At 47.2% G+C, this 12,783-nt stretch overlaps 1 protein-coding gene across 1 annotated transcript in view; it reads left to right on the top strand.

Annotated features, from left to right (window-relative positions):
• Nucleotides 1-343: 343 nt before the first annotated feature.
• DPH6 (diphthamine biosynthesis 6) overlaps nucleotides 344-12,783 on the top strand; it is a 370,732-nt gene continuing 358,292 nt past the window's right edge. The window contains exons 1-2 of the mRNA XM_033952068.1: nucleotides 344-514; nucleotides 8,644-8,768. The gene's annotated coding sequence lies outside the window, so the exon portion shown is untranslated. The remainder of the gene's footprint in view (nucleotides 515-8,643; nucleotides 8,769-12,783) is intronic.

Genomic DNA, 12,783 nt, shown 5'->3' with positions numbered 1-12,783 from the left:
GTTTTAATGTGATGTCAAATTGTTTAGCAGTATCGCTAGCTTGAAATGCCCAATTGTCCATCATTGTGTATTTGAAGTTTAGAAATTGTCTTTTGTTTTTGCGGTGTCTTCTGAACCTCCGTCTTCTGTAAACACACCCTCTTTTTCTGTATCCATGGAAACGTGGTCTTCTTTTTCTGTACCTCCTTCTGGAAATAAAGATAAGGTGTGAAATAACGATGAGTCATTGTGTTATTTAAAAGAGAGAAGTGAGTGCTAGTATTACCACTCACTTCTCGACACGAAAAGCCATAGGATAACATTGAACAATCAACCACAAAAAGCGGTTTCTCTATTAATTTAGATGGAAGATCCAGAGTTAGATAAGCAATTCCGGTTGATTTCCACACCCGACCTGACTCCGATTGACCTGGAATGCTTGGAACAACTAGAGGACAGCTCGGATGGTGAAATTGAGCACGTCGCCACCCCCCCCCCCCCTAAGAAGAAGCTCCGGAAGGAGAAGAACAGTGTGGTAAAAAACAATGTTAAATATAATAGATGGTGTTTTACATTGAATAATTATGTCAATAATGATATAGAGCTGCATACGTCTGGTAGCGCAATAGAAATAATTAATAGTAGTAGTGATTCCTTTTTTAAAACCAGCATGCAAGTTAACCAAGGGCGATGTACATGAGATTTTGAGACCACAAAACTCCATGATTACTAAGAATTATTTATTCTTTATTTAGTTGCAGAGCTCCTCTGTTTCATGGAGCAGCTTAAGGGTAAATTTTGTGGTAAGACTCTTAAATATGCAGCCATTCTTTGGCTGATTTTCATATTAAGGGGGGTATTCATCAAGAGACACTAATCGATTTAGCACAAGTTAATAATCTGTTTGCACAAAGGCCCGGATTCTCTATAGGGTGCCCATATCTATAAGCTGCTGATCGTGTGTCAATCACGTGATGGTGCCCTATAGAGAATCACGCCTCCGTTAAAGATAGGCACTAGAAATTTAGGACAGGGGTTTCTGGGCCTATATTTCCGGTGCCTATCTTTGTCATGAATCGCGCCTCTATGGGCGTTTTAGGTTCCCTATCACCACTTCCAGCATTAGCCATGCGCATAGTGGCATTAGATGGCTTAAAGCGCCTATGCAGGTATGATTCCGGCACATATTATTTAAGCACTGGTAGGCACCTTAATTTTGCATTTTTTTTGCTGTTTTAAATGGCATTTGTTAATTAATTTAGGCTCTGGTAGTACGCCTAGCGGCGCCTACATTTAAGCACTGTTTCTAGAATTTCCCCCTCAATGACTTCCAGAAAGCCTTCGATAAGGTACCACATGAGCGGTTGCTCAGGAAGCTATGGAATCACAGGGAGGTCCACCAATGGATCAAAAACTGGCTGGCAGACAGGAAGCAGAGGGTTGGTGTAAAGGGCCACTACTCGGACTGGCAAGGGGTCACAAGCGGGGTTCCTCAAGGGTCAGTGCTGGGACCGCTCCTGTTTAACATATTCATTGACGACCTGGAGGCGGGAACAAAATGTGAGGTCATCAAATTCGCAGATGACACCAAACTATTCAGCAAGGTTGAAACCACGGTAGATTGCGAGGATCTCCAAAGGGATCTTACGACACTGGAAGAATGGGCGAAAAAGTGGCAAATGAGCTTCAATGTAGGGAAATGCAAGGTCATGCATAAAGGGAGAAGGAACCCGATGTTCACTTACAAAATGGGGGGATCAATGCTAGGGGTCAGTAAGCTGGAAAGAGACCTGGGAGTGATGGTAGACACGACATTGAAGGCGTCGGCACAGTGCGCCACAGCCTCGAGGAAAGCAAACCAAATGTTAGGTATCATTAAGAAGGGTATCTCGACCAGAACGAAGGAAGTCATCCTGCCACTGTACCGGGCTATGGTGCGCCCGCATCTGGAATACTGTGTACAGTACTGGTCACCGTACCTCAAAAAGGACATGGCAATGCTTGAGGGAGTCCAGAGAAGAGCAACTAAACTGATTAAGGGTATGGAAAACCTTACATACACTGACAGACTGAAGAAGCTGGGGCTGTTCTCCCTGGAAAAGCGGAGACTCAGAGGAGATATGATAGAGACCTTCAAGATCCTGAGGGGCATCGAAAAGGTTGACAAGGACAGATTTTTCAATTTGAAAGAAACCACAAGAACAAGGGGTCACTCGATGAAATTGAAGGGGGACAGGTTTAGAACAAACGCAAGGAAATTCTTTTTCACACAGAGGGTGGTGGACACATGGAACACCCTTCCGGAGGCCGTGATAAGAAATAGCACAGTACAGGGTTTCAAGGAAGACCTGGATAGGTTCCTGGAGGACAAAGGGATTGAGGGGTACAGATAAGAGCAGTGGAAGGTTTAGAGATAAGTGTAGAGGTAGGTATAAAATTAGTCAGGGACCGCTGCTCAGGCAATATGCCTGATGGGCCGCCGCGTGAGCGGACCGCTGGGCTGGATGGACCTCTGGTCTGCCCCGGCGGAGGCGACTACTTATGTACTTATGTACTTAATGCCAAGATGCCCATTATATTTATATGGGCGTCTTAGCATTTAGCATGCAATAAATCGGTTAGCGCACCTTAATGAATTCCCCCCCTAAGTGAGGAAATTAGTATTAGGCTTAGAAATATAAATCGTTTTTTACTTTTTTGTGTTGACAGTTTATTTTATTCTTTTCTGTGGAGAAAAGGATCTTAGTGATTAATACTTGGCATGGAGGGGGGGGGGGCAGAGAATAGAAAGATAAGAAAGGGAGTGCTTTTAGTTATAGCAGAAAAAGTCCCCTACAGTATATGCAGAGACAATCTTAGCTTACATCAAAAAAAGAATATACAGTGGTGCCTCACACAACGAACTTAATCCGTTCCAGGAGCAAGTTTGTTATAGAGAGTTGCGCGGGGACAGAAATCCCACCCGTCCCCGCCAAAATCCCACCCATCCCCACCCGTCCCCGTGAGGAATCCCTCCGTCCCCACCCGTCCCCGCGAGGAATCCCCTCCGTCCCCACCCGTCCCCGCGAGGAATCCCCTCCGTCCCCACCCGTCCCCGCGAGGAATCCCCTCCGTCATCATCCTTCCCTATAAACTTCAGAAATAGTTATTTTATTTAATTATGCTACTGAATTAAAGGCTCTGGTAGAGACCCATTTACAAATAAGCAAAGAGACTATTAATTTGGAAATATTAATTGGGAAGAATACATACTTTGTAAATGGGTTTCTACCAGAACCTCTAATGTAAATATAAAATATAAATACTCAGCTGATGAGAACCCACAAACTGTCAGCTGAGGACTTCCTTTGCAGTTGGCCTGGGGTCCCTTTTGCCAAGCTTGGCAGGCAGCAGTAGCGTCCCTGAGTCACAGATGCTGGCACCTCAGTGGCTCATGGATGCTGCCAGCGACTGCTGCGCTTGGTGGAGGGGAGTTCTGACCATCTCTAGAGGAGGTCCTCTGCTGGCGGTGCTTGGGGATCCCCACCAGTCACAGCAAGGGCCAACAAGTACTTCAACACTGTAGAAATAAAACCAGAAATGCATTTCCTTTTCTTTTGAACACAAAACAAAGATATCTGCCATATACATTTCCCAAGGCAGATGACTCTATGCAATGTCACCTCGGTAACAAAATACAAAAATAGACAAATACACCCCCTCCCTTTTTACTAAACCACAATAGTAGGTTTTAGCACAGGGAGTTACGCTGAATGCCTCGCGCTGCTCTCAATGCTCATAGGTTCCCTGCGCTAAAAAACAATATTGCGGTTTAGTAAAAGGGAGCCATAGTGCAAAATATAGACAGCAGATATAAATTCTCAAAACAGACACATTTTGATCACTAAATTGAAAATAAAATCATTTTTCCTATCTTTGCTGTTTGGTGATTTCATGAGTCTCTGGTTGCACTTTCTTCTTCTGACTGTGCATCCAATCTTTCTTCCTTTCTTTCAGCCTCCTGTATGTTTCCTCTCCTCCAGACCTCATTCTCTCCCCCAACTTTTTCTTTCTGTCTCCCTGTTCCCCCTTCTTTCTGTCTCTCTGTCTGCCCCCTTTCTTTCTTTCTCCGTGCCCTCCCCCAAGCCACTCGGTTTGCTGCCACCACCATCAGGGAATAGCCCCCAAGCCACCGCTGTCCCAAGCTTCCCTGCAGAAGCGTCGCGCTGACCAGCATTCCGCTCCCTGACGTCAATTCTGACGTAGGAGAGGAAGTTCCGGGCCAACAAGGCATTTCTCCTCATTCCATCCAGCCTGAGCCCCATCTCTCCTTGATCCAGCATTTCCCTTCTGTGTCTGTCAGAATTACCATTCCACCTATTTTCCAGCATCACCCTTCTTTGTGTCCATCTCACCTATATCCCTATCTCACCACTTTTTCAGAATCTTCATTTGTCTCTGTCCTTGTCTTTACCCCATATTCACCATTTGCCCTTTCAATGTCTTTATCTCCCCCCCCCCACACACACTTTTTCAGCATTACTTCTATGTCTCTATTTCACCTCCTCTTCATGTCCCCTCTGTATCTCTATCCTTATTCAGAAGGTCCTGCTTACCCTTTCTCTTCTTTGTGTCACTATCTCCATTTTCAGCTTTCCCCCCTTTTCCTTTGTTAATGCACCCTGTAGCCAGAATCTTTCCACCCTCCCTCCACTCCGGCCCAACCCAGTATGAAATATTTCCTTTTGTTTCTCTCCCCTCTCTCTTCTCCTCCCTCACCCACGAGTCCTGCATCTGGCCCTCTCCCTTCTACCTGCACCTGGCAACACCCCCCTGCTCCGCGGCTCTCTTAAGCAACTCGTCAGCAGCGGTGATCAAGACAAGCTGCCGACATCGAGGCCTTCCCTCTACGAGTCCCACCTTTGTGGAAAAAGGAAGTTGAAACAAGCGGGACTCGCAGAGGGTAGGCCCCGACGTCAGAAGCTGCTGCTGAGTTGCCGAAGAGAGCCGCAGGTAGAAGGGAGAGGGAGATAGGAAGGCTGTAGAAGCTCCGGAGCATGACACCGAACCCGGCCAGGATGATTTCTTTTTCAGGCTGCTGCTGCCGCTGCCATCCCCCACCCGAAATGACAAAAAAACAGCCTAATGCCCGCGTCGGGAAATAGCCATGCTGAGCAGTGAGCTCAGCACGTACACAGATGAAAGCCTTGCTTGCTGATTGGTCCGGCGGCACGGTGGGGCGGGGCCGCCGGACCAATCAGCAAGCAAGGCTTTCATCTGTGTACGTGCTGAGCTCACTGCTCAACATGGCTATTTCCCGACACGACGCCAGACTTGTAATCTGCATGCTTGCATCGCCAGAATTTAGGTAGGTTGTTTTCATCCCCGTGGGAGTCCCGTGGGCAAGGGGGCGTCCCCGTGGGAGTCCCGTGGGTCAGGGGGGCATCCCCGTGGGAGTCCCGTGGGCCAGGGGGCGTCCCCGTGGGAGTCCCGTGGGCCAGGGGGGGAACCCGCGGGATCCCCGCGATCCCCGTTCCCGTGCAGACCTCTAGTTTGTTATGTGAAACGTTCGTTGTGTGAAACGCGTTTTCCCATAAGAATACATGTAAAACAAAATAATTCGTTCTGCAGCATAAAATATGCTAAGATGACATAAAAAAAGATAAATTTTTGGTTATTATTTTTATTTAGATACATCTAAAAACATAATTGTTTTTTAAAACAACACACATTTTTTAAATTTAAAGACAGACTAAGTAGAGTCTAATTTTACAGTGAGAGGGCAGAGTCTCAGCGGCAAAAACTGGGACTTAACTGTTCATTTCTTTTTTTTTTTCTACCGTGTTTCCCCGATGATAAGGCAGGGCCATCAAATAAGACAGCCCCCCCTTTTTAGAAAAAAATGTAAAATAAGGCACCCCCCCGCAAATAAGCCACCCACCGATACCTGCGCTTACCCGAATCGGGTGGTACGGTGGGTGACTCCGTGTGGTCCCTGGCACCCCCGACACGATCGGGGCAAGAGGGAGCTCAAGCCCTCTGGCCCCCCCGACTCCCCGACACGATCGGGGCAAGAGGGAGCTCAAGCCCTCTTGCCCCCCCCGACTCCCCGACACGATCGGGGCAAGAGGGAGCTCAAGCCCTCTTGCCCCCCCCGACTCCCCGACACGATCGGGGCAAGAGGGAGCTCAAGCCCTCTTGCCCCCCCCCCGACTCCCCGACACGATCGGGGCAAGAGGGAGCTCAAGCCCTCTTGCCCCCCCGACTCCCCGACACGATCGGGGCAAGAGGGAGCTCAAGCCCTCTTGCCCCCCCGACTCCCCGACACGATCGGGGCAAAAGGGAGCTCAAGCCCTCTTGCCCCCCCGACTCCCCGACACGATCGGGGCAAAAGGGAGCCCAAGCCCTCTTGCCCCGCCGATTCCCCAACTCCCCGACAATATCGGGCCAGGAGGGAGCCCAAGTCCTCCTGGCCACGGCGACCCCCTAACCCCACCCTGCACTACATTACGGGCAGGAGGGATCCCAGGCCCTCCTGCCCTCGACGCAAACCCCCCCTCCCCCCAACGACCGCCCCCCCCAAGAACCTCCGACCGCCCCCCCAGCCGGCCCATGTGCCTCAGGCCCCGCCCCCAGGAGGGACCTAAGGCTCCCGGGCCTATTCTGATTGGCCCAGGCGCCTTAGGCCCCACCAGTAGGCGGAGCTTTGGGACGGATGGGCCAATCCGGCCTCATTCCGTCGATGGCTGCCTGCCGGACAGGCGGGTTTGGCTCCCGTCTGTCCGGCCAACTACAGAAAGGTACGGGGAAGGGGGTTGGGGGTGTCGTGGGGGTCGGCCAGGGGGGTCGCGGGTCGGCTGGGGGGGCGGTCGGAGGTTCTTGGGGGGGGGCGGTCGTTGGGGGGAGGGGGGGTTTGCGTCGAGGGCAGGAGGGCCTGGGATCCCTCCTGCCCGTAATGTAGTGCAGGGTGGGGTTAGGGGGTCGCCGTGGCCAGGAGGACTTGGGCTCCCTCCTGGCCCGATATTGTCGGGGAGTTGGGGAATCGGCGGGGCAAGAGGGCTTGGGCTCCCTTTTGCCCCGATCGTGTCGGGGAGTCGGGGGGGCAAGAGGGCTTGAGCTCCCTTTTGCCCCGATCGTGTCGGGGAGTCGGGGGGGGCAAGAGGGCTTGAGCTCCCTCTTGCCCCGATCGTGTCGGGGAGTCGGGGGGGGGGGGCAAGAGGGCTTGAGCTCCCTCTTGCCCCGATCGTGTCGGGGAGTCGGGGGGGCAAGAGGGAACCAGGCGGAGAGAGGGCAGTTAAGCGCAGTGCCTGCGCGGAAGGATGCAGCTCGGGCGACTTCGTTGTGTGAAACGAAGTTCGTTGTACGGATCAAGACATAAAGTTCGTTGTGCGCAGCGTTCGCTGTGCGAGGCGTCCGTTATGCGAGGCACCACTGTACTCCAGAAAGAAAAAAAAATCATGTTATATAAGTGTCGTGGAGGATGGGCTGGGGAGGACTTCAATGGCTGGGAGGGTGTAGATCAGTGGTCTCAAACTCGCGGCCCGGGGGCCACATGCGGCCCGCCAGGTACTAGTTTGAGGCCCTTGGTATGTTTATCATAATCACAAAAGTAAAATAAAAGTTTCTTGATAATATGTCTTTAGCTATAAATGACAATATTATTATTAAGACTTAGCCGAAAAGAAAGATTTATAAACTATAAAGAGTTTTTACCTCATGCAAAATTGTCATTTCTTTAATAAGACATTAACTATTTTTTCTGAAGCCCTCCAAGTACCTACAAATCCAAAATGTGGCCCTGCAAAGGGTTTGAGTTTGAGACCACTGGTGTAGATGGACTGGAGTGAGCTTTGATGGAGAGTTCAGTAGTTGGAACCTAAGAACAGTACTTGGCAGAGCTTTGGATTCTTGCCCAGAAATAGCTAAGAAGTTGAACGAAAAAAAACAAACCAACAACCCAACAAATTTTTAGATTGAATCAGGTTGGGCAGACTAGATGGACCATTCGGGTCTTTATCTGCTGTCATCTACTATGTTATAATGTAAGTGTATTATGCAATAATGATTACAGACAGAATCTCCAAGCCTTTGGCATTGGAGGCATCAATTTCATCGTGTACTTTTGTTTGAGGTTTAGGAGGTTCGTAGGAAAGGTAAGGGGAGAGTGATAGAGGGATAGGATATATTAAACTTAAAAACTTTGAAGGATATATATAGTATGGCTTAACTTAATATGATTGTTTTTGTTAATATTGTATACTTTGATATTCTTTGGATTTATACTTTCTTCCTTTAATAAAAGCAGTTGTATTTTTAATAAAAGCAGTGTATTTTTTTTGAAGGAAAAGCCTCAGACCACTATATATTCACAATATTCCCTCCTTTTAGAAATTTAAAGCAGTCATATAAACCTGGTTCTCTGAACAAGCATTCAACTCCCATATCTGATAGTTCAATTTTTCTCTCTGGCACTGTATTATTTGGAATGATATATTTCAGATAGTTGAGGACTTTAATGTCTGATTGCTTTCTAACCCTCTGTATGAATGTAATCTGACCTTTTATATAATTGTAGTTCCTTTCACTTTTCTTCCTTGACATTAAGATTGTATACTGCCCAGCTCTGTATGTCAGTATAGAAAGCTTTTAATAAACATACTAATAACACACAGTGTGCTCTTTCAGTGCTCGGGTGTCTTTCAATCATCAGAGCAAAGAAGCAAAGAGGTTCTTTGAAAATTCACAAAGCAGTGGTGTGTGAAACATCGGCTGGACCGTTTGAACTTGGGTTGTGGAACATTTCCAAGACAGTAAGTAAAACTGTTTTCACTAATTCACGGATTACAACATTTAAAAAAGTTTATGTTAAGATGTTAGATTCTCATATTTTACAGAAGGTTTTATCAACTCCAAAAGCAGAAACAGAGTGCTCCTGGTCTTCAAACCAACCACACTTTTTTTTTTTTTAGTTCAATAAGTTTTATTATGAAATTATGAATAACAAACAGATCATAGCAGATTACCTTATAAAGGAACCAACATTGTCCCGTACAATAATAGTTACATTAAATAGAGAAATAAAACCATTAATGGAGTTAATCAACACACAGATGAAGATAGTATATCAATAATTAATAACAGTTATCAATGCAAAACTAACAACATGGACATACATTAGTAATGAAATTCAACAAAATAAATTTGATATGTCACTATATTTTAGGAGAGGATTCCATATCTTACGGTATTTGTGCAAACTACCCCTCTTTTCGGCAAAAGCCCTTTCAAACTTAGCAATAAGGCATACTAAGTTCCACCAAATGATATATTCAACCCTCGAAAAAATCCTTCCACACTTTAATAGCAACCAATGGTAAAACACATACAGAAAACCATCCAGCACATCGTTTGACTGCATCAGTAGTCCTAAAATATATCACCACCACCATCAGCAGGGCCCGGCCCGGCCTAGGCCAACCCCCCTCCCCTTATCTTTCAGTTGGGAGCAGGAGGGGTGCCCAGTCCCTCTTGTTCTGTAGGGCTCCTCCACGCGAATGCGGGCTTTAGGTCCCACCTCAGTGCATCATGTGATAACATAAGAACATAAGAATTGCCGCTGTTGGGTCAGACCAGTGGCCATCATGCCCAGCAGTCCGCTCACGTGGCGGCCCCCAGGTCAAAGACCAGTGTTCTAAAATGAGTCCAGCCTCACCTGTGTACGTCCCAGTTTAGCAGGAACTTGTCCAGCTTAATCTTGAAACCCTGAAGGGTGTTTTCCCCTACAACAGACTCAGGAAGAGCATTCCAGCTCTCCACCACTCTCTGTGTAAAGAAGAACTTCCTTACGTTTGTACGGAATCTATCCCCTTTCAACTTTAGAGAGTGCCCTCTCGTTCTCCCTATTTTGGAAAGTGTGAACAGTCTGTCTTTATCTACTAAGTATATTCCCTTCAGTATTTTGAATGTTTCGATCATGTTTCCTCTGTCTCCTCTTTTCAAGGGAGAAGAGGCCCAGTTTCTCCAATCTCTCACTGTATGGCAACTCCTCCAGCCCCTTAATCATTTTAGTCGCTCTTCATTGGACCCTTTCAAGTAGTACAGGGAGGGGCCTAAGGCCCTGATTGGCTCGGGCGCCTTGGGCTCCTCCCTCGATTCACTAAACAAATGCAGGCACACCTACTGGGCTGGACGATCCAAAAACAAGCGACTGCTGAGGACCAGTCACTTGTGCAAAAACTCTGCTCTCTGCCCCGACTCTCCTGCTCTTGATGCCCTGCTCTTGTAGTTTTAACCCGTGAGTTTAAAGCAGGGCTGCACTACGGCGTGTTCTGTTAAGTTTCAGAACATGCCACAGTGCAGCCCCATTTTAAACCCACGGGGTAAAACCACAGGCTCATGAAAAAGTAAACCTTCCTTTTTCTTGTGTTTCATTACCCTGGTCTCATTAGCATATGTTTAACCCTGACCTTTCCTTTCACTACAGAAGAACTTTTCGCCTAACTGCCGTCAAGCGCCTTTTTGTTAGAGCAGAACTCTGGTTTGCTAGGTAAGAGCCAGTTCTCCTCCAAGCCCAGTTGCTTTTCGGAGCCCCTGGCCGCTCTTTATTTGCCCTCTGCTTTTGGAAAGCCTATGTCGGCTTGCTATTCTTGTCCCAGTGATTTATACCGTGCTCTGCTCTCAGAAACGCCCTGGTAGATGCTTTACAGTCTGGGCAGCAAATCTCTCTGAAACCCCGAGGTGCTGATTTCCGGTTTAAGCGCTGCTTCCAGATGGAGCAATACCAAAAAAGCCGTGCCGGGCTGGGGACTGGCTCAACTCGCTAAACCACGAAACAGTTTCTGGTTATGCACCACCAGCTGCCGCGGTCACAGATGCAACACAGAGAACCTGTTTAGGTCAATTTCAATTTACTAAATCTTGCACCTATTCCTGGCTACAAATTCTGCAGGTGAGCAAAAGTATACGTTAAAAAAAAAAACCTGCAGCATATCAGCATCTGTGTTTTAAAACTAAAGTTTCCAGCTTTCTAGCTCTTCCTTGCCCAGAGAGCATGTGCAGACTGTCTACAGGCAAAGAAGATGGTCTGCGCATGTGTCAGGATCGCTCTCCATTTGCATGAGGATGCATTGAGGATCAGTCGGCCTGCCATGGATCGCCCACGCATCAGGTAGTGGTTTGTTTTTTCCAGGACTAGGCCCGCTGTGAAGGAAGCGCCGATGGCAGGAGGGAGCCGGCATCCCTCCTGCCTTTTTCTTCGGGGGGGGGGGGGGGGGTGGAGACAGAGTTTGTGTGTGGGGGGGGGGCTTTTTTCATTAAAAAAAAATTGGCCAGATATTTTGCGTGTGTAATACATGCAAAATATCTGTCCCATTTAAAAAAAAAAACCGCTGACAGCAGTAAAAGGCTGCTTCTCTGGCTGTCACTACTGTCAGGGCTGCCCCAACTCAATCGCTCACTGAGGTGGGGAAGGAGGGAGAGATCTTGGATGAAAGTGTAGTTGAAAAAAGGTGAATCTGTGGATGGAGATGAAAGAAAAGGAAAGATGCTAGACCTCCGGGGAACGGAAGGTAAACGGAAGTGGAGGACAGAGATGGCAGATTGATGGTTATCACGGAGAAAGAAGAAAGAAGGAGACCATGGCAAGCAAGACAACCAGAGCCTGGGACCAACAAGATATGAATATTGACCAGACAACAAAAGGTAGAAAAAATAATTTTATTTTCTGTTTTGCGATTACAGTATGTCAGATTTGAAAAGTGTATCCTGCCAGAGCTGGTGTTAAACCGCAAACGTGAGCTAGGATTTAACAGAGAGAGGAAAAGTCCTTTTTGTTTCTTTATTTTGTTTCCACCACTGGTTCCCAACCTTGTCCTGGAGGACCACCAGGCCAATTGGGTTTCAGGCTAGCCCTAATGAATATGCATGAGAGAGATTTGCATATAATGGAAGTGAGAGGCATGCAAATCTGCTCCATGCATATTCATTAGGGCTATCCTGAAAACCTGATTGGCCTGGTGGTCCTCCAGGACAGGGTTGGGAACCACTGGTTTACACCACAGCGCCAGTGTGGTTAGGAGAAGCCAAAGGGGGGGGTGAAAAAGCTATAAAATAAACCCACCAGGATGTTTGAATAAAACACCCAATTGGGCAGGAAAATCTAATCGAATTGAAAAACCAATTCAATAGGCTGAATCGAATCAAAAATTTTTTTCCTAAATCGGGCAGCACTAGTTTGTGCTACTGTCTTAGACTTTAGGACCTGGAATTGGGAAGAGATGGCATCCTCAGTACTTTATAATGCAAGTGAAACGAGGATTTGGTCAGGTTTTTGAAGGGTCTGCAGAAGAAAAATATTGTATAGGCTGGGGGAAATGGGAACTTTTCTTCCTATTTTTGTGAATGGCAAGGCTGAGGATGTCAGTGTTCAGTTAAAATATGTGTTTTATAAGAAAATATAATAATGTGTTTTATAAAGTTTATAAACATTGCTTGGCTACCCGATGAGGTGTTCCTAATGGTGGTGGTGGTGGCAGCGTGTCAATGTGTTGAGAGAAAGAGGTGGTCTGGGAAATTCTGCTGAGCAAACTCCAGGCCCATTTCCACTCCCCAGTTAGTACACTCCACTCAACTGGTTCACACACTGAGTGGGTCTTTGGATGTTGTGCCTGGGTAGTTGTTTTGGGATCTCTTCCAGTGGTTTGTCAGTATCTCCTTGTGGTTGAAGGAAGGAAACTTTGTTAACCTTAGCATTGACCTTCAGAATATGTTTGTAACAGTGCTGCTTGTGTGGCATTAGGCTATGTAGTGATCGGAAAAAAAAAACCA

This window comes from Geotrypetes seraphini, chromosome 7, assembly GCF_902459505.1.
Source record: "Geotrypetes seraphini chromosome 7, aGeoSer1.1, whole genome shotgun sequence".
NCBI classification, from domain to species: domain Eukaryota; kingdom Metazoa; phylum Chordata; class Amphibia; order Gymnophiona; family Dermophiidae; genus Geotrypetes; species Geotrypetes seraphini.
Note: the sequence above shows the minus strand (reverse complement) of the source record. Positions and strands in the feature narration are given on the sequence as shown.